General features: G+C 43.2%; 1 protein-coding gene across 13 annotated transcripts in view; it reads right to left on the bottom strand.

Moving 5' to 3' along the window:
• Positions 1 to 27,822, bottom strand: part of TPK1 (thiamin pyrophosphokinase 1) — a 322,900-nt gene that overhangs the window by 67,686 nt on the left and 227,392 nt on the right. Inside the window, exon 11 of one of the 13 annotated variants that reach the window (XR_010322561.1) lies at positions 23,762 to 27,816. The exons of the other annotated variants lie outside the window; for them this stretch is intronic. The gene's annotated coding sequence lies outside the window, so the exon portion shown is untranslated. Of the gene's footprint in view, positions 1 to 23,761; positions 27,817 to 27,822 lie in introns of those variants that run through there. 13 annotated transcript variants of the gene reach the window in all.

Here is a 27,822-nt window from a genome sequence, read left to right as displayed (position 1 = left end):
ATGGCCAAAGATAAGAAATTAAAGATTTTTACCAACAACTGCAGTCTGAAACTGATCAAACATGCAATTAGGAGGCACTGATAATTACTGGTGATTGGAATGCGAAAGTTGGAAACTAAGAAGAAGGAATAGCAGTGGCAAAATATGGCACGGGTGTCAAAAATGACACCAGAGATAGTTTGATGGAATTTGCAAGACCAAAGACTTCATTGCAAATACCTTTGTCAGCAACATAAACAGCCACTATACATGTGAACCTCACCAGATGGAATACACAGGAATCACATCGACTGTATCTGTAAAATTTTGCTGAAGACCATTTAAAAGTGGTTGCGGCAGTACATCGCCATTGAACTGCCGGAGATTCAAGACAGGTTCAGACACGGACATGGAATGAAGGACATCACTGCTGATGTCAGATGGATCTTGGCTGAAAAGCAGAGAATACCAGAAAGATGTTTATCTGTGTTTTATTGACTATGCAAAGGCATTCAACTGTGTGTATCATAACAAATTATGGATAACACTGTGAAGAATAGGAATTCCAAAACACTTAATTGTGCTAATGAGGAACGTGTACATAGACCAAGAGGCAGTCTTTCAAACAGAACGAAGGGATACCGCGTGGTATAAAATCATGAAAGGTGTGTGTCAGGGTTCTATCCTTTCACCATACTAATTCAACCTGTATTCTGAGCAAATAATCTGAGAAGCTGGACTATATGAAGAAAAACTGGGCATCAGGATTGGAGGAAGACTCATTAAAAACCTGCGATATGCAGATGACACAACCTTGCTTGCTGGAAGTGAAGAGGACTTGAAGCACTTATTGAGGAAGATCAAAGACCCCAGCCTTCAGTATGGATTACACCTCAACATAAAGAAAACAAAAATCCTCACAACTGGACAAATAAGCAACATCATGATAATGGAGAAAAGATTGAATTTGTCAAGGATTTCATTTTACTCAGATCCACAATCAATCAACACCCATGGAAGCAGCACTCAAGAAATCAAAACACACAGTGCATTGGGCAAATCTGCTGCAAAATACCTCTTTAAAGTGTTAAAAAGAAAGATGTTGCTTTAAGGACTAAGGTACACCTGAGCCAAGCCAAGGTGTTTTCAATGGCTTCACATGCATATGAAAGCAGGACAATGAATAAGGAAGACTGAAGAAGAACTGACGCCTTAGAATTACAGTGTTGTTGAAGAATGTTGAATATAGTATGGACTGCCACAAAAATGAACAAATCTGTCTTGGAAGAAGTAGAGCCAGAATAAGCCTTAGAGGTGAGGATGGCGAGATCAGGAGGGACCAGTCCCTAGAGAAGCACATCATGCTTGGTAGGGCATCAGTGAAAAAGAGGAAGACGGTCAACGAGATGGATTGACACAGTGGCTGCAACAGTGGGCTCAAGCATAATGATTGTGAGGATGACATAGGACAGGGCAGTGTTTTGTTCTCTTGTACATAGGGTCACTATGAGTCAGAGCTAACTTGAGGGCACCTAACAATAACAACATGGCCAGCTCCTTTAAGTCCTTTGTGGAACAGAGTGAGTGATAAAGAGGTTTCTTTGAGGTCACTGGAATCCAGTCCTAAGGTCCCAGGCCTCTTGCTGCTATCTGGTGCTGCCCCCACCGGGAACGACCAACCCGAAGAGGCCAGGAGCCAGCATAGAGCACAGTGTGTCCTCGGGACCCTTGTCTCACAGGCCAGGGTGTTGGCTTCCTACATTCATCATGTTCATAAGGAGCCCTAGTGGTGCAGTGGTTAAGCACTCAGCTGCTAACCCAAAGGTCGGAGGTTGGAACACACCCAGCAGTTGCGCTGGAGAAAAGACCTGGAGAACTGCTCCCATAAAGATTACAGCCTAGAAAACCCTACGTGGCAGTTCTGCTCTGTCACACGGGGTCACTATGAGTTGGGATCAACTCAACAGCACCCAACAACATCATGTGCGTGCTTATGTTTCTGACAACCTCTCTTCAGCTGGAGTCTTCAGGGCAGGACTAAAGTTTAAGAAGATGAGCCAGTAGATGTTAAGCTCTTTGGACTCATAGAGAAGAAATCGCGCCCTGCTGATGGATCTTCTGATGTGTGCAGGCCGCATGCCAGAGGCCTGATTCATCTTCTGTGTGCTCCGCCCTGGTACCTGCCACTTGCATCTTTTATGCAGGGAGTCAAACATGGTTAAAGCTGGCCAAAGTGTCTGCCGTCCCCCCACCACATACTTTGGAGAGATGTCACAAACCCTGAACATCATTAGACAATCCATGCCATCTACTGCACACCTACTTTGAGAAATGCAGCCCTGAGGCATGTTTTTGTAAACATGGCAGGTCAGGAGGTCCATGACCCATGACACTAAGGACTTTGGCTCCATACCCAGCCCTGGCTTCCTGGGGCTGGGAGCTCTAAAAGGAGAAATCAGCAAGGCAGTCCTGGCCTTGGGTGTCCACATTCCCAGGCACAGCCCTAGGATTGCTGTTCTGGCCCTCTCTAACCAGCACTAGTGGGACACAGGCTGGAAAGGACTGCCCTTAGACATGCTGTATCCCCCTCCCAAATCCCCCCCCCCAGAAGACACACAAGAGCCCACATTCAGATGGTCACCCTCCCCTGATCATAGGCTGTTTCCAGGGGTGCAGGCCTGCGTGCAATGCCACCATCAATCAGTCACTCATCAGTTACAGTCACCATTCACATCCATTTATCTCATCGCAGCCTGCAGCAGCTACCACCCCTAATCGCCCCAAATCAGCCCAACACGGTGAGTGGAACAGGATCGCCCACAGACTCCCTAAGACAGTTGAGTGGGAGTGCCAGCCCTCCATCCCCATGGCAGGGGTGGGATACAGAACCACATGAGAATGGACAGTGATCAAATGCCACATTTCTCAGAGCGCAGCTCCTCTGGGCTGCTGATTCCCGGGACTGTGGCTGTAAGCACGTCCTCTTTTTACCTATACGGCTATAGCATCCATATTTACGCAAAGCTGCTTTTTTCTTCCACTCAGGTTTCCCCAGTGGCCTTTCTTTAGTTGTTGCTGTTTCCCTGCCAAGCATCAGCCTAGTGGTTTCTGCATCGGGTTCTTATTGCACTGACCCTTGGCGTGGCTCCCAGTACCCTGTCCAGTGGGTGAGCGCACTTGTACATTCTACACATTTGCTTTGGATGTGGATGACACAGGGTGGTCAGTGACAGGAGCTAATGATCTCCCTGTTTTTCCCTATTTGGGAATGTCACCACACCTCTCCTTTCGTGATAGTGTGTGCATGTGTACACACGTGTACACGCATGTACATGTGTGCCTGCATGTGTGAATCCACGTGTCTCAACCCAGAGACATACACACAGACATACACTGAATTGATTTCCATTCAGTTCTCATTATGTCATTATTGTGCTTATATACTTTCTACTTTACATAACATAGTTTAAGGAAGTTAAACTCTCTAAGCCTGCATTGTCGGATTTCTTACGAGGAGTAAATAGTGCCTAGGATTCTGCAAGGCATTTACTATGTGCTCAATAAATATTAGCTGCTTCTTCCTCCACTTTTCCGTGAGCTCAAAAATAGAATGTCAAATCTTTATCTGAGTATTTATGTACAACGCACTTTCAGTGTGAGAGGAAATACGTAAATAAGATAACACCCAGGTGATAGCAAAACGATTTTGCCCCTAAAAGATAAAATCCTAGCCAGGCGTAAGCAGCACGCTTCGCTGTGATGGGGAACGCAGGCTTAGAGGCACACAGACCAGCTCAGGCTCAAAGCAGCAGGGCGCCCACAGGGCTGTCAACACTCCTGGGAATTTAGCATCATGTTTCAACTGAGCCCTGGTGCACTGTTATAATCTTAACTAAACCCACCAAACTGAGGAATGGGGGCGGGGGGAGCGTGTGCCAGGAGATGGTGCACACACACAAAAATTATTTAACGGCCAAGCTATCCCAACTGGATTTAACTGAATTTCTTTTTTCTTTGGGTGAAAGATTAGTTGCCCTTGCATCCTGATTGAAAACAGGCTCAAGGAAGTTGAAAACTTGGTCAAGACAGAAAAGAGCTCTTTTGGGGCTACTATCTCCTCCCTGTACACTGAAATCTGACCTACAAAGCAGAAGGTTGAGGCCTTGGGTGTCTTAGTGTTCAGTGGTAGGATTCTCCCCTTCCATGTGAGAGCCCGGGGTTCAGTTCCCAGCCAACGCACCCCCTGTGCAGCCACCCCACCTGCCAGTGGAGGCGTGCATGTTGCTGTGATGCCGAACAGGTTTTAGTGGATCCTCCAGACTAAGACGGACTAGGGAGAAAGGCCTGGTGACCTACTTCCAAAAGTCAGCCAATGAAGACTTTACGGGTCACAGTGGTCTAATCCTGACTTACAGGGTTGGAGAATGTTTAATCAGCTCTTTGTTAGAACTTGGATTTTTTTTAATTACCTATGTAGGGAGAAAAGACAATTTCGTGTGGGTTGAATGTTTAGAAGTGGGCTATGTTTAGGTGGCTGGGAAGCTAAATGATACATGGGTAATGCTATGGGGGCACACCGAACCTATCAGTAGATCTAACTACACACATGTCATTTCTAGGAGCAGCTGGTATAGCGAGGCACGCGGAAAAACAGGAAAACGCACCCTCTGTTCACATATTGTGAGAAGTGACACTGGAGTTACTTATTCATGAGAATTTCGTAATGTATTAGTAAGTTTGCTGCAGGATATTTCAGAAAAGTAATGAAGGCTTAGTAAATGTGGGTTTTTTTTTTCCTTCGGCCTTCTTTCCTAAGAAATAAATGAGGTGAAACTTTCTTTTCAGCTCAAGATGTCAGCTCTTCCTATGCCAAATCTCATTTATCACCTGATCCTGAGCCTGCAAGCCGCTGCCTTGGAGACAATGAGTCAGCTCTTGCTGAGGCCTGTACTCCTCGCCCTCTGGAGGCAGGGCCCCGACTGGCCCCTCAGTGTCCTGTTGCAGGGAACCTGCAGAGGGGAGGGGAGGGATGAGGGAGGAGAAGACTGGAGCGGAGGGAGAAGAAATGCAAGTTCAGACCAGCTATTGCTGTCGTGTGCTCACAAGTCCATTCTGACTCCTACCGACCCCACATGACAGAGCAGCACCGCCCACAGGGTTGTCTAGGCTGTAATCTTCACAGGCGCAGATCGCAGCCATTCTCCTTGGAGCAGCTGGTGGGTTTGAGCTGCTGACCTTTGGTTCGCAGGGCTCCTTACTATATTATACGAAATATATATATTCCCTCCATAGTGCTTATTTATTTATTTTTTAATTTTTATTAAGCTTCAAGTGAACATTTACCATTCCAGTCTGTCACATGTAGGTTTACATACATCTCACTCCCTTCTCCCACTTGCTCTCCCCCTATTGAGTCAGCCCTTACAGTCTCTCGTTTCGTGCCAATTTTGCCATCTTCCCTCTCTCTCTATCTTCCCATCCCCCCTCCAGTCAAGAGTTGCCAACACACTCTCCCGTGTCCACCTGATTTAATTAGCTCACTCTTCATCAGCATCTCTCTCCCCCCACTGACCAGTCCTTTTCATGCCTGATGATTTGTCTTCGGGGATGGTTCCTGTCCTGTGCCATCAGAAGTTCTGGGGAGCATTGTCTCTGGGATTCCTCTAGTCGCAATCATACCATTAGGTGTGGTCTTTTAGTGAGAATTTGGGGCCTGTATCCCATTGGTCTCCTGCTCCCTCAGGAGTTGTCTGTTGTGCTCCCTGACAGGACAGACATCGATTGTGGCCGGACACCAACTAGTTCTTCTGGTCTCAGGATAATGTAGGTCTCTGGTTCATGTGGCCCTTTCTGTCTCTTGGGTTCTTAGTTGTCGTGTGACCTTGGTGTTCTTCCTTTGCCTTTGCTCCAGGTGGGTTGAGACCAATTAGTGTATTTTAGATGGCCGCTTGTTGGCATTTAGGACCCCAGGCGCCACAATTCAAAGTGGGATGCAGAGTGTTTTCATAATAGAATTGTTTTGCCCATTGACTTAGAAGTCCCCTCAAACCAAGTTCCCCAGACCCCAGCCCCTGCTTCGCTGACCTTTGAAGCTTTCCTTTTATCCCGGAAACCTCTTTACTTTTAATCCAGTCCAATTAGGCTGACCTTCCTTGTTTTGAGTGTTGTCTTTCCTTTCACCCAAAGCAGTTCTTATCTACAGATTGATCAATAAAAAGCCCTCTCCCTCCCTCCTTCCCCCCTTTGTAACCACATAAGTATGTGTTCTTCTCCGTTTTTTCTATTTCTCAAGATCTTATAATAGTGGTCTTATACAATATTTGTCCTTTTGCAACTGACTCATTTCGCTCAGCATAATGCCTTCCAGATTCCTCCATGTTATGAAATGTTTCAGAGATTCGTCACTGTTCTTTATCGATGCGTAGTATTCCATTTTTTTTTTTAGTATTCCATTGTGTGAATATACCACAATTTATTTACCCATTCGTCCGTTGATGGACATCTTGGTTGCTTCCAGCTTTTTGCTATTGTAAACAGAGCTGCAATAAACATGGGTGTGCATATATCTGTTTGTGTGAAGGCTCCTGTATCTTTAGGATATATTCCGAGGAGTGGGATTTCTGGGTTCTATGGTAGTTCTATTTCTAACTGTTTAAGATAACGCCAGATGGATTTCCAAAGTGGTTGTACCATTTTACAATCCCACCAGCAGTGTATGAGAGTTCCGATCTCTCCGCAGCCTCTCCAACATTTATTATTTTGTGTTTTTTGAATTAATGCCAGTCTAGTTGGTGTGAGATGGAATCTCATCATAGTTTTAATTTGCATTTCTCTAATGGCTAATGATCGAGAGCATTTTCTCATGTATCTGTTGGCTGCCTGAATATCTTCCTTAGTGAAATGTGTGTTCATATCCTTTGCCCACTTCTTGATTGGGTTGTTTGTCTTTTTGTGGTTGAGTTTTGACAGAATCATGTAGATTTTAGAGATCAGGCGCTGGTCTGAGATGTCATAGCTGAATATTCTTTCCCAGTCTGTAGGTGGTCTTTTTACTCTTTTGGTGAAGTCTTTAGATAAGCATAGGTGTTTGATTTTTAGGAGCTCCCAGTTACCTGGTTTCTCTTCATCATTTTTGGTAATGTTTTGCATTCTGTTTATGCCCTGTATTAGGGCTCCTAGGGTAGATCCTATTTTTTCTTCCATGATTTTTATAGTTTTAGTCTTTATGTTTAGGTCTTTGATCCACTTGGAGTTAGTTTTTGTGCATGGTGTGAGGTATGGGTCCTGTTTCATTCTTTTGCAAATGGATATCCAGTTATGCCAGCACCATTTGTTAAAAAGACTATTATTTCCCCAATTGACTGACACTGGTCCTTTGTCAAATATCAGCTGCTCATACGTGGATGGATTTATATCTGGATTCTCAATTCTGTTCCAATGGTCTATGTGCCTGTTGTTGTACCAGTACCAGGCTGTTTTGACTACTGTAGCTATATAATAGGTTCTGAAATCAGGTAGGGTGAGGCCTCCCACTTTCTTCTTCTTTTTCAGTAATGTTTTGCTTATCCGGGGGTTCTTTCCTTTCCATATGAAATTAGTGATTTGTTTCTCTATCCCCTTAAAGTATGACATTGGTATTTGGATTGGAAGTGCGTTATATGTATAAATGGCTTTTGGTAGAATAGACATTTTTACTATGTTAAGTCTTCCTATCCATGAGCAGGGTATGTTTTTCCACTTAAGTATGTCCTTTTGAATTTCTTGTAGTAGAGCTTTGTAGTTTTCTTTGTATAGGTCTTTTACATCCTTGGTAAGATTTATTCCTAAGTATCTTATCTTCTTGGGGGCTACTGTGAATGGTATTGATTTGGTTATTTCCTCTTTGGTGTTCTTTTTGTTGATGTAGAGGAATCCAAGTGATTTTTGTATGTTTATTTTATATCCTGAGACTCTTCCAAACTCTTCTATTAGTTTCAGTAGTTTTCTGGAGGATTCCTTAGGGTTTTCCATGTATATGATCATGTCATCTGCAAATAGTGATAGCTTTACTTCCTCCTTACCAATCTGGATACCCTTTATTTCTTTGTCTAGCCTAATTGCCCTGGCTAGGACTTCAAGTACAATGTTGAATAAGAGCGGTGATAAAGGGCATCCTTGTCTGGTTCCCGTTCTCAAGGGAAATGCTTTCAGGTTCTCTCCATTTAGAGTGATATTGGCCGTTGGCTTTGCATATATGCCCTTTATTATGTTGAGGAATTTTCCTTCAATTCCTATTTTGGTTAGAGTTTTTATCATAAATGGGTGTTGAACTTTGTCAAATGCCTTTTCTGCATCTATTGATAAGATCATGTGGTTTTTATCTTTTGTTTTATTTATGTGATGGATTACATTAATGGTTTTTCTGATATTAAACCAGCCTTGCATACCTGGTATAAATCCCACTTGATCAGGGTGTATTATTTTTTTGATGTGTTGTTGGATTCTATTGGCTAGAATTTTGTTGAGGATTTTTGCATCAATGTTCATGAGGGATATAGGTCTAAAATTTTCTTTTTTTGTAATGTCTTTACCTGGTTTTGGTATCAGGGAGATGGTAGCTTCATAGAATGAGTTGGGTAGTATTCCGTCTTTTTCTATACTTTGAAATACCTTCAATAGTAATGGTGTTATGTCTTCTCTGAAGGTTTGGTAGAACTCTGCAGTGAAGCCATCCGGGCCAGGACTTTTTTTTGTTGGAAGTTTTTTGATTACCGTTTCAATCTCTTTTTTTGTTATGGGTCTATTTAGTTGTTCTACTTCTGAATGTGTTAGTTTAGGTAGGTAGTATTGTTCCAAGAATTTATCCATTTCTTCTAGGTTTTCAAATTTGTTAGAGTACAATTTTATGTAGTAATCTGATATGATTCTTTTGATTTCATTTGGTTCTGTTGTGATGTGGTCCTTCTCGTTTCTTATTTGGGTTATTTGTTTCCTTTCCTGTTTTTCTTTAGTCAGTCTAGCCAGTGGTTTATCAATTTTGTTAATTTTTTCAAAGAACCAGCTTTTGGCTTTGTTAATTCTTTCAATTGTTTTCCTGTTCTCTAATTCATTTAGTTCAGCTCTAATTTTTATTATTTGTTTTCTTCTGGTGCCTGATGGGTTCTTTTGTTGCTCACTTTCTATTTGTTCAAGTTGTCGGGACAGTTCTCTGATTTTGGCTCTTTCTTCTTTTTGCATGTGTGCATTTATCGATATAAATTGGCCTCTGAGCACTGCTTTTGCTGTGTCCCAGAGGTTTTGATAGGAAGTATTTTCATTCTCGTTGCTTTCTAAGAATTTCCTTATTCCCTCCTTGATGTCTTCTATAACCCAGTCTTTTTTCAGGAGGGTTTTGTTCATTTTCCAAGTATTTGATTTCTTTTCCCTAGTTTTTCTGTTATTGGTTTCTAGCTTCATTGCTTTGTGGTCTGAGAAGATGCTTTGTAATATTTCGATGTTTTGGATTCTGGAAAGATTTGTTTTATGACCTAATATGTGGTCTATTCTAGAGAATGTTCCATGTGCACTAGAAAAAAAAGTATATTTTGCAGCAGTTGGGTGGAGAGTTCTGTATAAGTCAATGAGGTCAAGTTGGTTGATTGTTGTAATTAGGTCTTCCGTGTCTCTATTGAGCTTCTTACTGGATGTCCTGTCCTTCTCCGAAAGTGGTGTGTTGAAGTCTCCTACTATATATGTGGAGGTGTCTATCTCACTTTTCAATTCTGTTAAAATTTGATTTATGTATCTTGCAGCCCTGTCATTAGGTGTGTAAATATTTAATATGGTTATGTTTTCCTGATCAATTGTCCCTTTTATCATTATATAGTGTCCTTCTTTATCCTTTGTGGCGGATTTAAGTCTAAAGTCTATTTTGTCAGAAATTAATATTGCTACTCCTCTTCTTTTTTGCTTATTGTTTGCTTGATATATTTTTTTCCACCCTTTGAGTTTTAGTTTGTTTGTGTCTCTAAGTCTAAGGTGTGTCTCTTGTAGGCAGCATATAGATGGATCGTGTTTCTTTATCCAGTCTGTGACTCTCTGTCTCTTTCTTAAATAAAACTAAAAGAACCACTTAGTCTTACAGAAGCTTACAGTTTTCCTTTGGTTCCTTTTAATTCAAGAAATAGACATGCCCTGGTAGCGCAGTGGTTAAGGGCTTGGCTGCTAATGAGAAGATTGGCAGTTTGAATCCACCAGCTGCTCCTTGGAAACCCTATGGGGCAGTTCTACTGTCCCGTAGGGTTGCTATGAGTTGGAATTGACTTGACGGCAACAGGTTTGGTTTTTGGTGTGTGTGAGATATATAAAATTCTCTAAAATTAAGTAATTTGGATGTATTAAGGGGATCTTAATTTACATGTCTAGATCATTCTATTTTGCATTTTGTAAAAGTCTGGGAGCGTTCTTCCTTATACTCTAAACAGTAATAAATCAATTATAACTTTCTGTATTTCCCGTATGACAGAGTTGTTAGGTACTGTCGAGTCAGTTCTGACTCACAGCGACCCCATGTGACAGAGTAGAGCTGCCCATAGGGTTGCTCAGGCTGTGATGTTTACAGAAGCAGATTGCCAAGTCTCATCCCGTGGAGCTGCTCGTGGGTTCGAACCTCTGACCTTTCGGTTAGGAGCTGAACACTTTACTGTTGCACCATCAGGGCTTAAAAGCTGTATTTGCACCCCCGTTTTAAAAAAACAAGACCATGTGACTCAGGGAGGCTGGCTGGCTGTCTTTCCACATTTGGTCCTCTGATTAGCAAAGGGGAATGCTGTTTACTCATTCATATCACAGGTATCTGAATGCCTACTTTTATGCCAGGCATTGTTCCAGGTACTTGGGATAAATCAGTGGGGTGGGGCGAGGGGGCACAATAAGCGGTAAACATAATGCGAATCATGACACTGATGTTAATTCCAATACAGTCTATTCGAAGTGACCAGAAAGTCAGTGACTACGTCTTCAAAGATTGTCAAATGGACCTTTGAAACAGATGGGCTCTCCAGTGAATCGACTGAATAGAAAATAAAATGAAGTTAACATTTCACTCCCTTAACCCTCTAACTGTGGATATTTAAGTACAACAGCATTTTGCAAATATGCCTTTTTTTTTTTTTTTAAGTATAGCAACAAAGTCTTACTGTGTACAGCAAACCAACCACAGCCATTGCCGTGGAGTGCATTCCGACTGAGACCCTGAGCGCATACACAGCTTCTCTGAGCTGCTGAATGGTGCCTGCAGTGCTCAGTCTGCCCTGTAGATGGCGCTGCACGTCCACAGTGATCCCCGTGCTCTGGCTTCCAGCAGCTAAGCCTCACATGGGAGCTGAGAAACCTCATTCACTCTAAAAGCAGAAACCACTTTACATGGCAACCTTCTCATGTGACTGCAAGGCAGAGCATCTGCCCCACAAAGGCAGAGACGCTGCAGTGATTGCTTGTCCTGTGGAATTCCTTTCAGTTAGTTGCTAGGTGTAGTGGGGGTCTGTTCCTGAAGTGCAAAAACGGCTCATTGGTAAACTGATACGTAATCAATAGTCCCTGTGGGAGGTTTTTAACGGCACTTGGATTTCACTTCCTCACCCAGGGAGTTACCTCACACTGTGCAGGGAGGTAGATAAAAAGTCCGATGAAGGGTTAAAGACAGAGGAGGGTGACTGCTGCCCTGAGCAGAAGGAAGAACTGCTGGAAGTCAGCCAACACACTCAAGAAAAAGAAAGGCCTGGACTTCGGTTCTGAAACTCAGGCTTGGATTGATTGACTGATTGACTAACAGGTTGACAGGCCTTTCTGCACAGGTCACAAAGGGCTAATGAGTAAGCTAAGGCGTAGAAAACCAAAGCCAAACCCATTGCCATTGAGTCGATTCCAATTCATAGCGACTTTATAGGACAGAGTAGAATTGCCCCATAGGGTTTCCAAGAAGTACCTGGTGGATTTGAACTGCTGACCTTTTGGTTAGCAGACGTAACTCTTAACCACTACGCCACCAAGGTTTCCAAAGTGTAGAAGGAGGGGCTAAATAGCTCAAACTATGCCATAGGATGTTTACCTGTGTTTTATTGACTATGCAAAGGCACTCGACTGCATGGATCATAACAAATTATAGATAACACTGAGAAGAATGGGAATTCCAGAACACTTGATTGTGCTCATGAGGAACCTGTACATAGATCAAGAGGCAGTTGTTCGGACAGAACAAGGGGATATTGACTGGTTTAAAGTCAGGAAAGGTGTGTGTCAGGGTTGTATTCTTCCACCATCCCTATTCAATCTACGCTGAGCAAATAATCTAAGAAGCTGGACTATATGAAGAATAACGGGACATCAGGATTGGAGGAAGACTCATGAACAACCTGCGTTTTGCAGATGACGCAACCTTGCTTGCTGAAAGTGAAGAGGACTTGAAGCACTTACTAATGAAGATCAAAGACCACAGCCTTCAGTATGGATTACACCTGAACATAAAGAAAACAAAAATCCTCACAACTGGACCAATGAGCAACATCATGATAAACGGAGAAAAGATTGAAGTTGGCAAGGATTTCATTCTACTTGGATCCACAACAGCCATGGAAGTAGCAGTCAAGAAATCAAAAGACACATTGCATTGGGCAAATCTGCTGCAAAAGACCTCTTTAAAGAGTTGAAGAGCAAAAGATGTCACCTTGAAGACTAAGGTGCACCTGACCCAAGCCATGGTATTTTCAGTCGTATCATATATGCATGTGAAAGCTGGACAACGAATAAGAGAGACCGAAGGAGAATTAATGTCTTTGAATTGTGGTGTTAGCAAAGAATGTTAAATATACCACGGACTGCCAAAAGAACGAATAAACCTGTCTTGGAAGAAGTAGAGCCAGAGTGCTCCTTAGAAGCAAGGATGGCGAGACCGCATCTTACATACTTTGGACATGTTGTCGGGAGGCATCAGTCCCTGGAGAAGGACATCATGCTTGGCAGAGTACAGGGTCAGCGGAAAAGAGGAAGACCCTCAACGAGGTGGACTGACACAGTGGCTGCAACAATGAGCTCAAGCATAACAATGATTGTAAGGATGGCTCAGGACCGGGCAGTGTTTCGTTCTGTTGTGCGTAGGGTCGCTATAAGTTGGAACCAACTCGACGGCACCTAACAACAACAATGTGCCATAGGATCAGACTACACTTTTCCCATACACCTGAACTAGACTCCTGTGCTTTCTGGCTCAAGGACAAGCCCAGAGCAAAAAAGGCCCAGGGGATCACCATTCAACTTCATGAGGCATTAGACTGGCCTACTCTACAGGTGAGTCCTGGGACAGGTGAGTCCTGGGACAGGTGAGCGGGTGGGTCTGGCAGCTTATCATCACGACCAAGATAGAGCTTCCCCATGAAAGGGTGTTATGGACTGGATTGCGTCCCACGCAAAATATGTATCAACTTGGTTGGGTCAGTATTGTGTGGTTGTCCTCCATTTTGTGAGACGGCATAATTGTCCTATGTGTTGTAAATCCTAATCTCTGCGTACGGTTAATGAGCCAAGATTAGGTTACGTTAAAGAGAATCAGGATGGGATATAACACCCTTACTCAGGTCACAGCCCTGATCTGATGTAAGGGGAGTTTCCCTGCGTTATTGCCTGTATAGATAGGGACATCCCAACACCAAGAAGGAACAGCCAGGAGCGAAGAGCATCCATTGGACCCAGAGTCCCTGCACTGAGAAGCTCCTAGACTAGGGGGAGATACATGAGAAAGATCTTCCCCAGAGCTGACAGAGACAGAAAGCCTTCCCCTGGAGCTGGCACCCTGAATTCGGACTTCTAGCCTCCTAGACGGTGAGAGAATAAATTTCTCCTTGTTAAAGCCATCCACTTACGGTGCTTCTGTTAGAGCAGCAAAGGCTTACTGAGACAAAGAGATTCCTTTCTTACATCAGAATGGGAAATCAGGAGAGAGCCCCCTGCTCAGACACAGCTGCCCACAGCCCCGCTGATGAGGCTCTGGGCCGAGGAGGCGCTCACGGGCCAGGTCACCCACACCACCACAGACGCTCATCTGTTGCTCCTGGTCTGAGCCAGTTGTTTTAAGGAGCTGACTGGAGAGGGATGAGCTGTTTATTTTTTCTTCCTTTACCTCTTTTTATCCCTTCCTTGGAGCATGCTGCCCTAAGCAGCCACTCATTCTTCCCATCTCCCCTGGACTTGTGTTCCCCCAAAATATTGGAGTCTTAACTCCTATACCTGTGGATGTAATGTAATCACTTTCCATAATGCAACCTAATGTTATATTAAGGAGGCCACAGACGTGTAGGGTGTGTCCGAAGCCAAATCACTTCTGGGTTATAAAAAAGAGAAGATTAGACACAGATGCTCTCACACGTTCGGGAGGTGGGAGAAGACAGACTCACGGCGGGGCTGCCAAGGAATCGAGGAACACTGGGCCTATGGAGGCCGAAAGAGACAAGGATCTTCCCCCAGAGCCAACACGCTGAAATCAGACTTCCGGCCTCCCAGCTGTGAGAAGATAGATGTTGAGAGTACTTTAAAGCCGCCCACGTGTGGTTTTCTCATACAGCAGCACTAGGAGACTAAGGTCCATGGGGCCAATGGAAACTTAAGGGCAGAAAGAAAACGTGTGGGATGGTTCTGAGACAGGTTTCAGGTCCCAAGCAGGAGGGCGCTGGGACGTTAAGAAAGCAAAGTGACCACACGGACAGAGAGGAAGGAGGGAATCCTGCCCACAGTGCCTCAGGGAACACAAGGACATCGTGTTTCAGTTACCTAGGAGCCAAGGGACTGGACAGATCCAACAGGGACCCCAGGGCTCCCCAGGCCCGGATAGGCACAGCATCGATCAGAAAAGCTACAAGCCACCTGCCAGCAGGGACAGGGCTCCACCTCCTGGGGTCTGGGGACACAGCACGGGTCTGCGTAAGAATTCCCAAGGTCTGCTCTAAGGTCTGATTTTAGTGACTGGAAGATGGAAGGTGACATATTCTGAGACATTTCAACAAGTACAACTTTTCAGGGAGTCTCTGATTCAAATCCAGTGTTCAAAGCCAGGGTCAGCAGTTTCTAAGGAGAGAGAACTCTGCTCTGTGCCTCCCAGCTGAAAGGACGGGGAGGCTGGTAGACCCGAAGCTCACCACAGCATTCTCTTCCCTAGGCAGGTCTTTCCTGGGCAATTACTTGTCTTCATGCGTCCAAGGATTGTGTTGGTAATCTACATGGTAGCAAAGTCCTCAGGGAACAAGAAGGCTCGCTTACAGGATATACGAAGTAATAGTGGGGCGGGGTGGGGGCAGGCATCAGTGTTTTCATAGCACCCTTCATGGAGCCCTGGTGGCAGTGGTTAAGAGCATGGCCGGTAACCAAAAGGTCAGCAGTTCAAATCCAACAGTGGCTCTTTGTGACCATATGGGACAGTTCTGCTCCATCCTATAAGGTTGCTATGAGTTGGAATCGACTCTATGGCACACCACCACCACCACCTCTCCAGGTGATCCCAGGGCGCAGCCAGCTGAGCACACACTTGCTTCAGCGATAGTTCTAGAAGGAACAAAGACGGCCAAAGACAACCCCCTGGCCTGTGGCTAATTTATCAGAAAGCCCAAACAAAAAAAAAAAAAAATTACAGTGGAGTCAATTCTGACTCATAGTGACCCTATGTCAGAAAGCCATCAGGCAACAAATTCTCTGTAAATTTCTCTCAAGCTGGCCTGTCAGAAATCTCTACAACAGCCACTGTTGGGATTCTGAGCTCTGGCAAGTTTCTCCTTACTCTGAAAGGAGGTGGTGAGTCTCCAGCTTTGCAGCATCTCCCAGGGAAAGCGCCCAGCTCTGTATCTCACAGTCCCTGGGCCCCCAGGCAGCAATGCAGATACTTCTGAACCTCAGTTTCCCTACCTGACACCGCTAGATCCCACAAAACAATTCATAGAAGGAACTTGGGTTTCTGGCCTGTAAGTAACTTGTTATGGACTGAATTATGTCCCCTAAAAATGTGTGTTGTAAACCCTAACCTCTATGCCTGTGGTTATAATCCCATGTGGGAATGGATTGTCTCTGTTAAGTTAATGAGGCAGGATTAGTGTTGGGAGTTCTTGAGTCAATCTCTTTTGAGATATAAAAAGAGATTACGCAAGGGAGCAGAGTAGAGGTGAGAGAAGAGGGACCACAAGGCACATGGAGATCTCCAAGGAACCGGGAAGCAGAAGCTGAAGAGACAAGGACCTTCCCTCCAAAGCCAACAGAGAAAGAAAACCTTCCCCTAGAGTACAAAACCCACTGCTGTCGAGTCGATTCCGACTCATAGCGACCCTATAGGACAGAGTAGAACTGCCCCGTAGAGTTTCCAAGGAGCGCCTGGCGGATTCAAACTGCTGACCTCTTGGTTAACAGCCGTAGCACTTAACCACTATACCACCAGGGTTTCCTCTCCTAGAGTAGGTGGTCTGAATTCAGACTTTAACCCTCTCAAACTGTGAGAATATACATTTCTGTTTATTAAAGCCACCTACCTGTGGTATTTCTGTTATAGCAGCACTAGATAACTAATACATAGCCATTCTTTCTTACAGGAAAAAAAAAAAAAAAAAAAGAGGAAGCAGAGGCCATAAATAAGGTTAGAAACTAATCTATGATATTGTACTATGAACTTAATTCAGTGATTAGAATAAAACTGTATAAGTCACTATGTGACTGCATTTATAATTACACCTACTTTAAACACAGCTGCTGTTTACCCTTGTGGTGTAAGCTTCTAGGTCAAGTTTTGTTTGAGCAAAGGTTTCTGCAACTTAAAAAAATGTTGAAGAGTCTTTATATGAACATAATTGATTTACCCTTATTTCATAGACTTAAAATGCATCATTGGGAGTATCCTTGGGCCGTGGAGTTGCAATTTTCTTTTCTGAAGCCTGTCTGATTATGTTAATTAGATGTATGCCTCTTATGTTGTTTTAGTCACCATGGAGTCAGCTCCATGTCACGGTGACTTTATGTACAATCGAATAAATCGCTGCCTGTTCCTCCGCCATCTTCATGGTCTTTAGTAGGTCTGAGTCCACTGTTTCGGCCACCACGTCAATCCATCTCACGGAGGAACGCCCTGGCCTTCGCTGATCCTCTGCTTTACCATGATGTCATTTTCTAGTGATCGCTCTTTCCTGACGATGTGTCCAAAGTAAATGAGCCAAAGTCTCGCCATCCTCACTTCTAAGGAGCGTTCTGGCTGTACTTCTTCCCAGACAGATTTGTTCTTTCTTCCAGCAGTCCATGGTATATTCAGCATTCTTCACCAACATCAAAATTCAAAGGCATCAACTCATCTTCTGTCTTCATTTTCCATTGTCCAGCCGTCCCATGAATATGAGAATCGAAAAGACCATGGCTTGGGTCAGGTGCACCTTAGTCATAAAAGTGACATCTTTTTTTTTTTTTTTTTGCCATCACCTGTCTGTCAGTTTGTTGCACTGTGGTGGCTTGCATGTTGCCAGGATGCTGGAGGCCATAACCACTGGTATTTCAAATACCAGCAAGCTCACCCATGGTGGACAGGTTTCAGCAGAACTTCCAAACTAAGACAGACTTGGAAAAAAGGCCTGGTGATGTCATTCTGAAAATTGGCCAATGAACACCTTAGAGATAGCCACAGAACAGGCCTGCTCTTGGAGCAGTCTACAAGGCACGTCTGCTTGGTACGATACATAGGAAACTTTACTGACAGCAATAAGGACGCTGATAAGACCGGACTCAGTCTCACTCTTTATCTGAATTCAAGCCACTGAGGGCGTGGCAAGGCTTAAATGGCACAGTGCTAAATATGGCCTTCGATCTTCAGAAATTTCCCAGGTCTTCAATATTCAGGAAAAAGGGTTGATATTCAGTTCATATCCAATTTCAGCTGTCCATCATGATCTCGATGAAGACAGGAATATCATTTATTATTGTTATTGGCTGGTGATTGGAAACACATTGCCAATGTACAAATTAGAGCATCTAATTCTAACGTAATTATCAGCCAATTTCAGAGTAGTTAACACAATTAAAATTATGAATATATTAGCTGATTCACCCTTTGATTAGATAATACTACATGCGAATATGTATACTGCTCCAATTCCTTAAAGGCTTCTCAGTGTCAAAACGTTGATAGGATTTCTCAATAATGTGTGCAGAGCTAGGGAGAGAAGCTGGGTGATTGATGGGTTTGCCTTGTAAGCCTTACTGAAGACCTTGATTTTGGCTGGTCTCCAACTGTTTTGGCTCAGAATTAGGAATTCCAGTTTTGATGGCTTCTCATGTGCACTGATTAGAAAAACATCTCACTGAGCTATTAAAATGGCAAGTTAATCACCAGAAACGTAGTAGTGATGGAACAATGTTTTAGACTGAAATTTTATTTCTTAAAGTTTAGTTTTGGAGATTCTGCTTTTCAATTTTTTATAGGATACATGCTCTTCAAGAAGAATTGGTCAACAGCTGTTGCCTGCGTAAGTACATACTGAAATATGTTCGTTATAACTAGTTGCTGTCGAGTTGACTCCAACTCATCGTGACCCATGTGTTATCAGAGTAGAACTGTCCTCCACAGGGCTCCCAATGGCTGGTTTTTCATAAGTAGATCATCACGCCTTTCTTTCAAAGAGCTTCTGGGTGGACTTGAACCTCCGACCTTTCAGTTAGAAGCCAAGCATGTGAACCATCTGGCCTCCTGAGGGACTCCACATTCATTATGTGTAGGTAATATCCGGATTCTACCTATAGATGCCGTTCTGGCAGCAGCAGCAGCAGGCCATGTGAAACGCAGTGGAGCGTGTGCATAGTTGTGGGAACGGAGTTCTGACTTTCTAATAACGTCTAAAGAACTTCATCTGTAGTGCATCTGGTCCTTTAAATGTATCACTTGTGTTAGACGAAAGACTATCACGTCACCAGGTTTGTTAAGAACAACAGGACAGATAAATTACAGAAACAGGGGCTTGCCAAACTTGCACAAGGAGAAGAGTCACTCCTCATTTTGTGTTGGGGAGAACCAAGTGGTGCCCAAAATCAAAACTCTGAAAGAGATGATCCTCCTTCCTAAGCAGGCACGGAAGGGGTGAGTTTGGAATTTAAAAGGCTGTTATTGTGGGGTGCCGTTGAGTCGATTCTGCCTCTTAGCAACCCTACAGAACAGAGTAGAACTGTCCCATAGGATTTCCTTGGCTGTAATCTTGAGGGGAGCAGACTGCCATGTCTTTTCTTCCATGGAGCAGCTGGGTGGGTCCAATCGCCGACCTTTTGGCTAGCAGCCGAGCACTTAACTGTCACACCACTAGGTCTTCTTATTTAACTTGTCCATCGTCTATTTGGAAACCCTGGTGGCACAGTGGGTAAGTGCTAGTGCCGCTAACCAAAAGGTCGGCAGTTTGAATCCACCAGGTGCTCTTTGGAAACTCTATGGGGCAGTTCTACTCTGTCCTCTAGGGTCACTATGAGTCAGAACCAACTCAACAGCAGGTTTGGTTTGGTTTTGGTTTATTGTCTATTTAGTGTTTTTTCATCCCCACCGCTCCTCTTTTTGCTGTTATGAACAATGCTGCAATGAACATGGGTGTGCATGTGTCTATTCATGTGACAATTTATTTCTCTAGAATATACTTAGGAGTGGAATTGCTGGATCATATGGTATTTCTATTTCTAGCTTTCTAAGGAAGGGCTATAAAATGGTTATATCATTTTGCATTCCCACCAGCAGTACATAAGAGTTCTGGATCTCCCTGCAGCCTCTCCAACATTTGTTATTGTCTTTTTTTTTTTTTGATACGTGCCAGTAATGCCGGGGTGATATGGCATCTCATTGTGGTTTTGATTTGCATTTCTCTAATGGCTAATGAACTGGAGCATTTCCTCATGTGTCTGTTAGCTGCCTGAATGTCTTCTCTGGTGAAGTGTCTGTTCATTTCCTTTGTCCATTTTTTAATTGGATTATTTGTCTTTTTGTTGTAGAAGCATTGGGTTTTCCTATAGATTTTAGAGATTAGATCTTTGTCTGATTTGTCATAGCCAATTTTTTTTTGCCTAGTCTGTAGGTTCTCTTTTTACTCTTTTGGTAAAGTTTTTTGATGAGCTTAAGTGTTTAATTTTCAGAAGATTCCAGTTATCTAGCTTATCCTCTGGAGCTGCTGTGTTGTTGGTTGTGGTTTGTATCGTGTTAATGCCGTGTATTAGGGCCTCTAGCGTTGATCCTATTTTTCTTTCTACGATCTTTATAGTTTTTGGTTTTATATTTAGGTCTTTGATCCATTTTGAATTAGTTTTTGTGTATGGTGTGAGGTATGGGTCCAGTTTCATTTTTTTGCAGATGGAATCCAGTTTTACCAGCACCATTTTTTTTAAAAGACTGTCTTTTCCCCATTTGATGGACTTTGGAGCCTTGTCAAAGATCAGGTGACTGCAGGTGGATAGATTTACATCTGGGTTCTCAATTCTGTCCCATTGGTCAATGTATCTGTTGTACCAGTACTAGGCTGTTTTGACTACTGTAGCTGTATAGCAGGTTCTCAGGTCAGGTAGTGCGAGTCCTCCTACTTTATTCTTCTTCAATTAGTTATCTGGGGCCTCTTCCCTTTCCATATAAAGTTAATGATTAGTTTTTCCATCTTTTTAAAGAATGCTGTTGGTATTTGGATTGGCATTGCATTGTCTTTGTAGATTGCTTCGGGTAGAATCGACATTTTCACAATGTTGAGTCTACCTATCCATGAGCATGGTATATTTTTCCATTTATGTAGATCTCTTTTGGTTTCTTGCAGTATTGTAGTTTTCTTTGTATAGGGGTCTTTTACTTCCCTGGTTAGATTTATTCCTAAGTATTTTATTTTTTTAAAGGCTATCATAAATGGCTGGGTATCATAAATGGTATTGTTTTCCTGATTTCCTTTTTGTTGTTCTCTTTATCGGTCTAGAATCCAACTGATTTTTGTATGTTTATTTTGTATTCTGCTACTCTGCTGAATCTTTCTATTAATTCCAGTAGTTTTCTCATGGAATCTTTTGGGTTTTCTACGTATAGTATCATTTCATCCACAAATGGGGACAGTTTTACTTCTTCCTTACCAATTCGGATGCCCTTTATTTCAGCTTATTGCTCTAGCTAGGACTTCCAGCACAAGGTTAAATACTAGTGTTGATAAAGGGCATTCTTGTCTTGTTCCCATTCTCAGAGGGAATGTTTTCAGTTTCTCTCCATTAAGAATGATGTTGGTTGTTAGGTTTTGTATAACCCAGTGTTTTGTATACATGCCTTTTATTATGTTGAGAAATTTCCCTTCTATACCTATTTTATTGAAAATTTTTATCAGGAATGGGTGTTGGACTTTGTCAAATGCCTTTTCTGTGTCAATTGAGATGATCATGTGATTCTTTTATTTATATGGTGGATTATGTTCATTGATTTTCTACTGTTGAACCATCCTTGCATATCTGGTATGAATCCCACTTGGTAGTGGTATATATATATTTTTGATGTGATGCTGAATTCCATTGGGTGTAATTTTATTGAGAATTTTTGCATCTATATTCACGAGAGATACTGGTCTATAATTTTTGTGTGTGTGTTTGTGTGTGGTGTCTTTGCCTGGTTTTGGTATCAGGGTTACGCTAGCTTCATAGAATGAATTTGGAAGTATCCCTTCCATTTCTATGTTCTGAAATAGTTTGAGTAGTACCGGTACAAGCACTTCTCTGAATGTTTGGTTGAATTCTCCAGCGAAGCCATCTGGGCCAGGAGGTCTTCTTATTTAGAAGGTAAATTGTACATATTAGAAAAGATGATAATGTATTTAACATAGTCACCATTTACAAAAATGTTCAGTAGCTGTATCCCTTCAGAACCAGTGAGCAATCCTTTAGTTGAGGATCTACTCAGGTAATGGGCATAGAGTTCTAGTACCCGCTGTGCTCTAACTTAAAAAAGAATAAAATTTCCGTTTACAGCATTTTTCTCTAATTCAATCTGTACAATGATTCTACAGTCATCTTAGCCCCCCACTGCTTACAGAGTGAATCTAAACTTCCTCTCACAGTGCACAAATCCTCACGATTTGATCCCACTGAAATTTCTAGCAGGAGCCCTACTCTGTCCTATAGGGTTGCTTTGAGTTGTAATCAACTTGACAGCATACAACATCAACAGATTACTGGCATCATCTCCCACTTTTACACCACCTCACCACGTGCTTTAGCTACATAAATACCTCCTGACGGATCATGAAATACTATGGCAAACATATAGAAGGTGTACTCCTGAAATGTCTACTGTCTCTTTGTATAACCAACCAGTTACCATGGAGCTGATTCTGACTCATGGCGACCCCATGTGTGTCAGAGTAGAACTGTACTCCATTGGGTTTTCAATGGCTGATTTTTCAGAAGTAGATTGCCAGGCCTCTGGGTGGACTCAAACTACCAACTTTTGGTTAGCAGCAGAGTGTATTCATGGTTTGCACTACCGAAGGACTCTGCTTCTTTTTATAGTTGTTCCAAAAGATTTCTCTCCAAGGAATAACTGTAATTGTGACATATCATAGGTTCAGAAAAGAACACATTAGCCTACAAGTAATGAGCCTTTTGCATCAAAGGAAATATTCAACTATATACACTTACATGTAAATTACAAATTATTCAAACCCTCTGTGAACAAGTATGTATTTTTCCGAATCTCAAACACAAATACCACCCCCACCAAAAAAAAAAAATCTGACTTGGTCTTCTCTTTAGCCCTAAGGAAAAATAGAAATTACCGTAATAACAAACTCACAGAAATACATGGGCATCATAACAGACTTAAAAAAGACTTAGAATAGATTTAATATTTTTTCATGTTCAGGAAAATCAAGTTGATGTATTTCATATCCTCTACCCTCCTGGTTTTATGGTTCTTGGCAATTCCATTGATTATTTTTGTCCGCAGCCATGGCTCCCAAATCCTTCTCAAAGTTTCCTCCATTCCAAAGTCTCCTCAGTTCAAGTCCTCACTGGCTGCCAGGCTCCCCTTCTCCGTCTTGGCATCAGGAATGCAAGGCTGCCACACAAGAAAGCTACCCAAGCAATCAGCATATGCAGACAAAGGCAATTTCCCTAAATCCTTCTCCTTTAAAAAAATCACATGGAACACAGCCTCGAATGTTATGTTCCTTTAGTTGATAGCTTGCCTCTGCTTTTGGTATCTCTGCCTCCTCCCCCTGGCCCTTTTACTTTATTCAATTATGTAACCATAAAAGTTGTTTTTGAGTATGCAAGGACATAAACACAGGGCTTCAGTGTCTATGGTTCCCATAGTGAAAATTAAAGGACCTGACGAGAGCAGGAAATAATTGAGTAATGACTCTGATAAATATTCTAAATACACCCTCTAGTCTGCAGTGGAGTATATCGATTCTTAGAGCTGAAACTGCTGCCCCAGATAGCATCAGAGGGGTTGAGAAAATCTTCACCCGTATTTAGGGGAACGCCTGCCAGTTTACAACTTCCAGGAAGTTTCTGCAGAGTTAGGCCAGCCTCTCGGAAGCCCTTTCCTGGTGATTCAATCAGAGCCACTTCCTGATCCCCCAGGGCTCTGCTGATCCTGTGATAAACTCACTACCCACTTTTCCAAATCAGTGAGACCAATCTGGCTTTTGAATTGAATTTTTGGTTTTGTATCTAAATTACTTTTAATACAATTTTAAAAAGCAAGAGATTCTGGGATTCGTTCTAACCAGAAGTACAAGGCACAAAAAAAAAAAAAAAAAAAGTGAGGCATTATTAATACTTCAGAAAGCACAACACGGGGGAAACGTCCCCTACTCGGGAGCCTCATGCATATTTAAGTGAATTAATTTATTTTCTGCAATTTGCTCTTTAAGAGCTAAAGTGGCCATTTGCTGTTGCTTATTTCAGGGCTCCTTGCCCGTGTTCTCTGCGTCGCCAACTTACAGCTTGAGTGCTGCCAGTGTATTTATGTTCCCAAAGTATTTAAAATTGCCCATTGGGAAATCCAATTTCCTATTTATAAGATTCAGAAGTGATTTTACACCATTAACTTTTTCTTAATTAAGGAGGTAGGCTTGGGTTCATAGCTGAATTGGGGGTACCGTGTTCATTCACTGGCCCCACGGCCGTCCGTATTTAGGAATGTCATCGTTATTAGAATCCCTGACAGGCTCTTGAGGTGGGCCAAGCTTCGACTCTCTTGGGAGCTGATACTTTGGGTACTCATAAAAATCATCACCATGATGATATCCAAGCGTTGTGTATACACCATCTGATTTAATGCTTCCAAGAGTCCTAGAACGTGGTTGTAGCTATTATCTTCTCTATTATTATTTTCAGTTTTTGAGACGAGAAAATGTAGGCTCAGAGAAACGAATCACCTTTTCTGGGATCACATGCCTAGTAGACAGCAGAGGTGACATATAGGACTGTTGCCCTCTTCCTTCCAAGCTTCACCAGAGTACACTCATGCATTAATGTCTAGGACGTGTGACAGTGTTTTAGGGCACAGAGGAATAATTAAGGATCAGAGTCTGCCACTGAGGAGTTTATGATCTGGTTAGGGAAAGGGGATAAGATAATAAACAAAGTCTTACACTTCAAGGGCACAAGTGCTTTAAAGAAGCACAACCTGCTATGAAGATCCTGTCTACCTGAGAGTACAGGGAACCTCCCAGAAGCAACGGTTGTTTTGAAGGAGCCTAGAAAATGAGGTGGGGTTCAGAGCAGTGAGTATGGGTTTCAAGGTACCAGATACATGTCCCATTCTAGTCCCTGGCCTTGAACTCCAGGGCCCAGTCTGACAGTGTCAGCCCTATGGACATGAGGATTTGGTTTTATGGTGGATGCAAGTTCAGAACCTGTTGTCCACTGGTGGGCTCCACAGAAAGGGACATTCCTGGATTCAAGGAGAAGCCCTTGTGAATAGAACAGAACTGGACGTCAGTGGGAACTGGCCCTTCAAGGCTTTTGTTTTGAGGGACCCTTCCAAGGAGCTCTTAGCTAACCGTGCTTTGAAATAGAGGAGACCTCCCCTGGTATAAATTATCACTACAGAATTGTCTCAGGCGTTCTCTCTGATCCCACCCTACAAGTCACCACTTAACCATCAAGTCAGCTTCGACTCGCAGCAGCTCCACGTGTATCAGAGCGGAGCTGTGCTCCACAGGGCTTTCAGTGGCTGATCTTTCAGACGTAGATCACCAGGCCTTTCTTCGGAAGTACTTCTGGGTGGACTTGAACTGCCAACCTTCCAGTTAGCAGCCGAGTGCGGAACTGTTTCTGCTGCCCAGGAACTCCACAGCATAATTTACAACTGACTGCGTCTCCATGGCACTGGAGGACTGCTGCCTCGTCCACACCACCCACACTCACAACCTCCTTGGGTACCTCTAGGGAGAAGCTCAGAAAAGGAAACCTGCTGTTCAACAGCTGGTCCTTGATGCTGTTCAAAATGTACTCCCATGGTATTTCTCACAAGCTGTCCATGATATGTATATCATGGAGTCATCCATGCCATGGACCTCTTAGTGGTAAAGACTGGGGCTGGTTATCGTTAGTTCTCACACCTCTAAGTGTCTTCACCGTAATGCCTACCTCAGCACCTCTCATTTGAGAGGACGTAGGCACCCATCTCTCCGACCCCCACCCCCCAGGCTCCATCTTCAGTCTCCTCAGGGTGTCACATCAACACACCACCTGTCCTCTCCCCACATTGTCCATCTCTCCCTGAATCTCTGGGGTTTCCCAGCTCCTTCTGGCCCTTCACCATGAGTGAACGTCCTGTGTCTTGGACTTAAAGGCCTCCTGGACATGAGCCCTCCACACCTGCAGTTCTTCCTGTGGTTCTGACAAGCTTCAGTCTGCACAGCTGTTCTGTCAACATCTACTCAACTCCTTGTTAACCATCTTAAAGAGCAGAAAGCTGGCTTCTGTCCCTAACATGCTGATAAGCCTTTTTTGCATTTTTCAAGAGTGACCAATATATTCCTTCAGTAACACCCAGTAATTCTGCTCTCCTTTGCATATGGCCCTACTCACTAATCTCTTTAGATGGCAGCTTCCTTCTTGAGGAGCCTACGCAATCCTTCCACTTCCGGCTTTGCTCACTGTTCCTGCCTTTTTTGCAGGATCCACTATTTTTTTTTTTTTTTTACCATCCAGTCACTATGACCATTTCCTAAGGCTAAGTAGCCACTTCCTTAGTTATTTCTTGTAGTTTGTAATGCTATAGGAATACGTAAGGTCTGAATATGAAAAAGGAGATTTGATAAAGAATCCTATTATTGGTTAATGCCAATTAAGTGTCTGGTATAAAGGATTTTACCAAGTAGGGCAGGACTATTACCTAAAGGACCACAAACCAAAGAAGTACAAAATCTAATTAAGTGGGTAAAATAAACATACAAAATACACCTCCTTACTTATCGACTATCTCGTTATCTGACATTTTCCATCTATGACAACAGTAAAAAATCTAAGATCTAGCTATTTTGCACATTAACGATGTACATCGGCAGTAACAAATGCTGAGGTGAGAGGAACGCTGGCTTTGATGGTTTAAGGTTATGTGTCAACTTGGCGGGGCCACGATTCTCAGTGGTTTGGCAGTTAGGTAATGATGTAACTTGACAGTTATGTAATGCTATAACTTGGTGGTTGTGTAATGATATAGTCATCCTCCGTTGTGTGATCTGATGTAGTCGTCTTCCATTTTCACATAACACTGATTTCACACACACACACATTCACCACAACACATGCACACACACACTATACTTAAACCTCTTTTGTAATATTCACAGTCTAGGGTCGCTATGAGTCGGAATCGACTCGACGGCACTGGGTTTGTTTTTTTTTTTTTGTAGGTAACATAATTTTAAAACATATCAACTTCTGGATGGACTTATAACTATTTTCACCCTTAAAATTTGATGTTTTCTTTACTATTGTCTTAGGGGACTGGGAAAAAGAGCTCTTGCCTCAACATCTTTTACCATCACTTGTGCAATGTATGCCGCCTGACTACAGAACTCCTGTGGGTAAAATGCATTAACTCATTTAAAAAGGCGCTGTCTGGATGAGGAGCCATGGATGAAGACCGGAAGGACCAAAGCCTTGAGGCGCTGCCTTCTAATAAAGGCCGTAAGAAGCGCACAGACACAGAGAGCCCCAGGCGCACTGTGCACGTCACAGGAAAGAGAGACCACGTTCCCTGGGTCTGAGGAAAGCGTCACAGAGGACAGGACTTGAAATGGCCCTTGAAAATGATGAGAAGAATGTTGGCAGGGAGACATGTTAAAGAGACGGCACTTCCAGGAGTGCCGGGGGTGTGAGGGGAGGTCACATCTTACGGGGAAAGTAGGCTGTGTGCAGGACCCTCAGATGCTCTCAGCAGGGCTCAGGAGGAGAGAACAAATGGCATAGAAGGTCTGGTGCTAAGGTGAGAGGGTGTCAGGATCATTTAGCTCAAAGCCACTCACGTTACAGGAAGCTGGGGGAGGGCTGTGCTCCTGTTCACATCAGTGTTGCTGTAGCAATGATTCTGCACGATGGGGAGGCCACCATGTCTGTCCTGCACTTTGTCCTACAAGCACAAGCCAGATTCCCTTCCCCCACGCCCCCCATAGTGTATCTACAGAGCATTATCCATTTTAGCCACAAGGTAAATACCAAGTAGCACACAAGACAGTTGGAAATAAAACTTCTTTACCCTTATCTATAGAAAATCAGCTTTGGTTTCAACTTGCATTTTTTAATTGTATGTCACATGTAAATTGCCCACACCTGTTTCTCTCTCCTGGCAGGCTTGCCACTGGAATACTGCAA

The sequence above is a fragment of the Loxodonta africana genome, chromosome 8 (assembly GCF_030014295.1).
Source record: "Loxodonta africana isolate mLoxAfr1 chromosome 8, mLoxAfr1.hap2, whole genome shotgun sequence".
Taxonomy (NCBI): Eukaryota; Metazoa; Chordata; class Mammalia; order Proboscidea; family Elephantidae; genus Loxodonta; species Loxodonta africana.
Note: the sequence above shows the minus strand (reverse complement) of the source record. Positions and strands in the feature narration are given on the sequence as shown.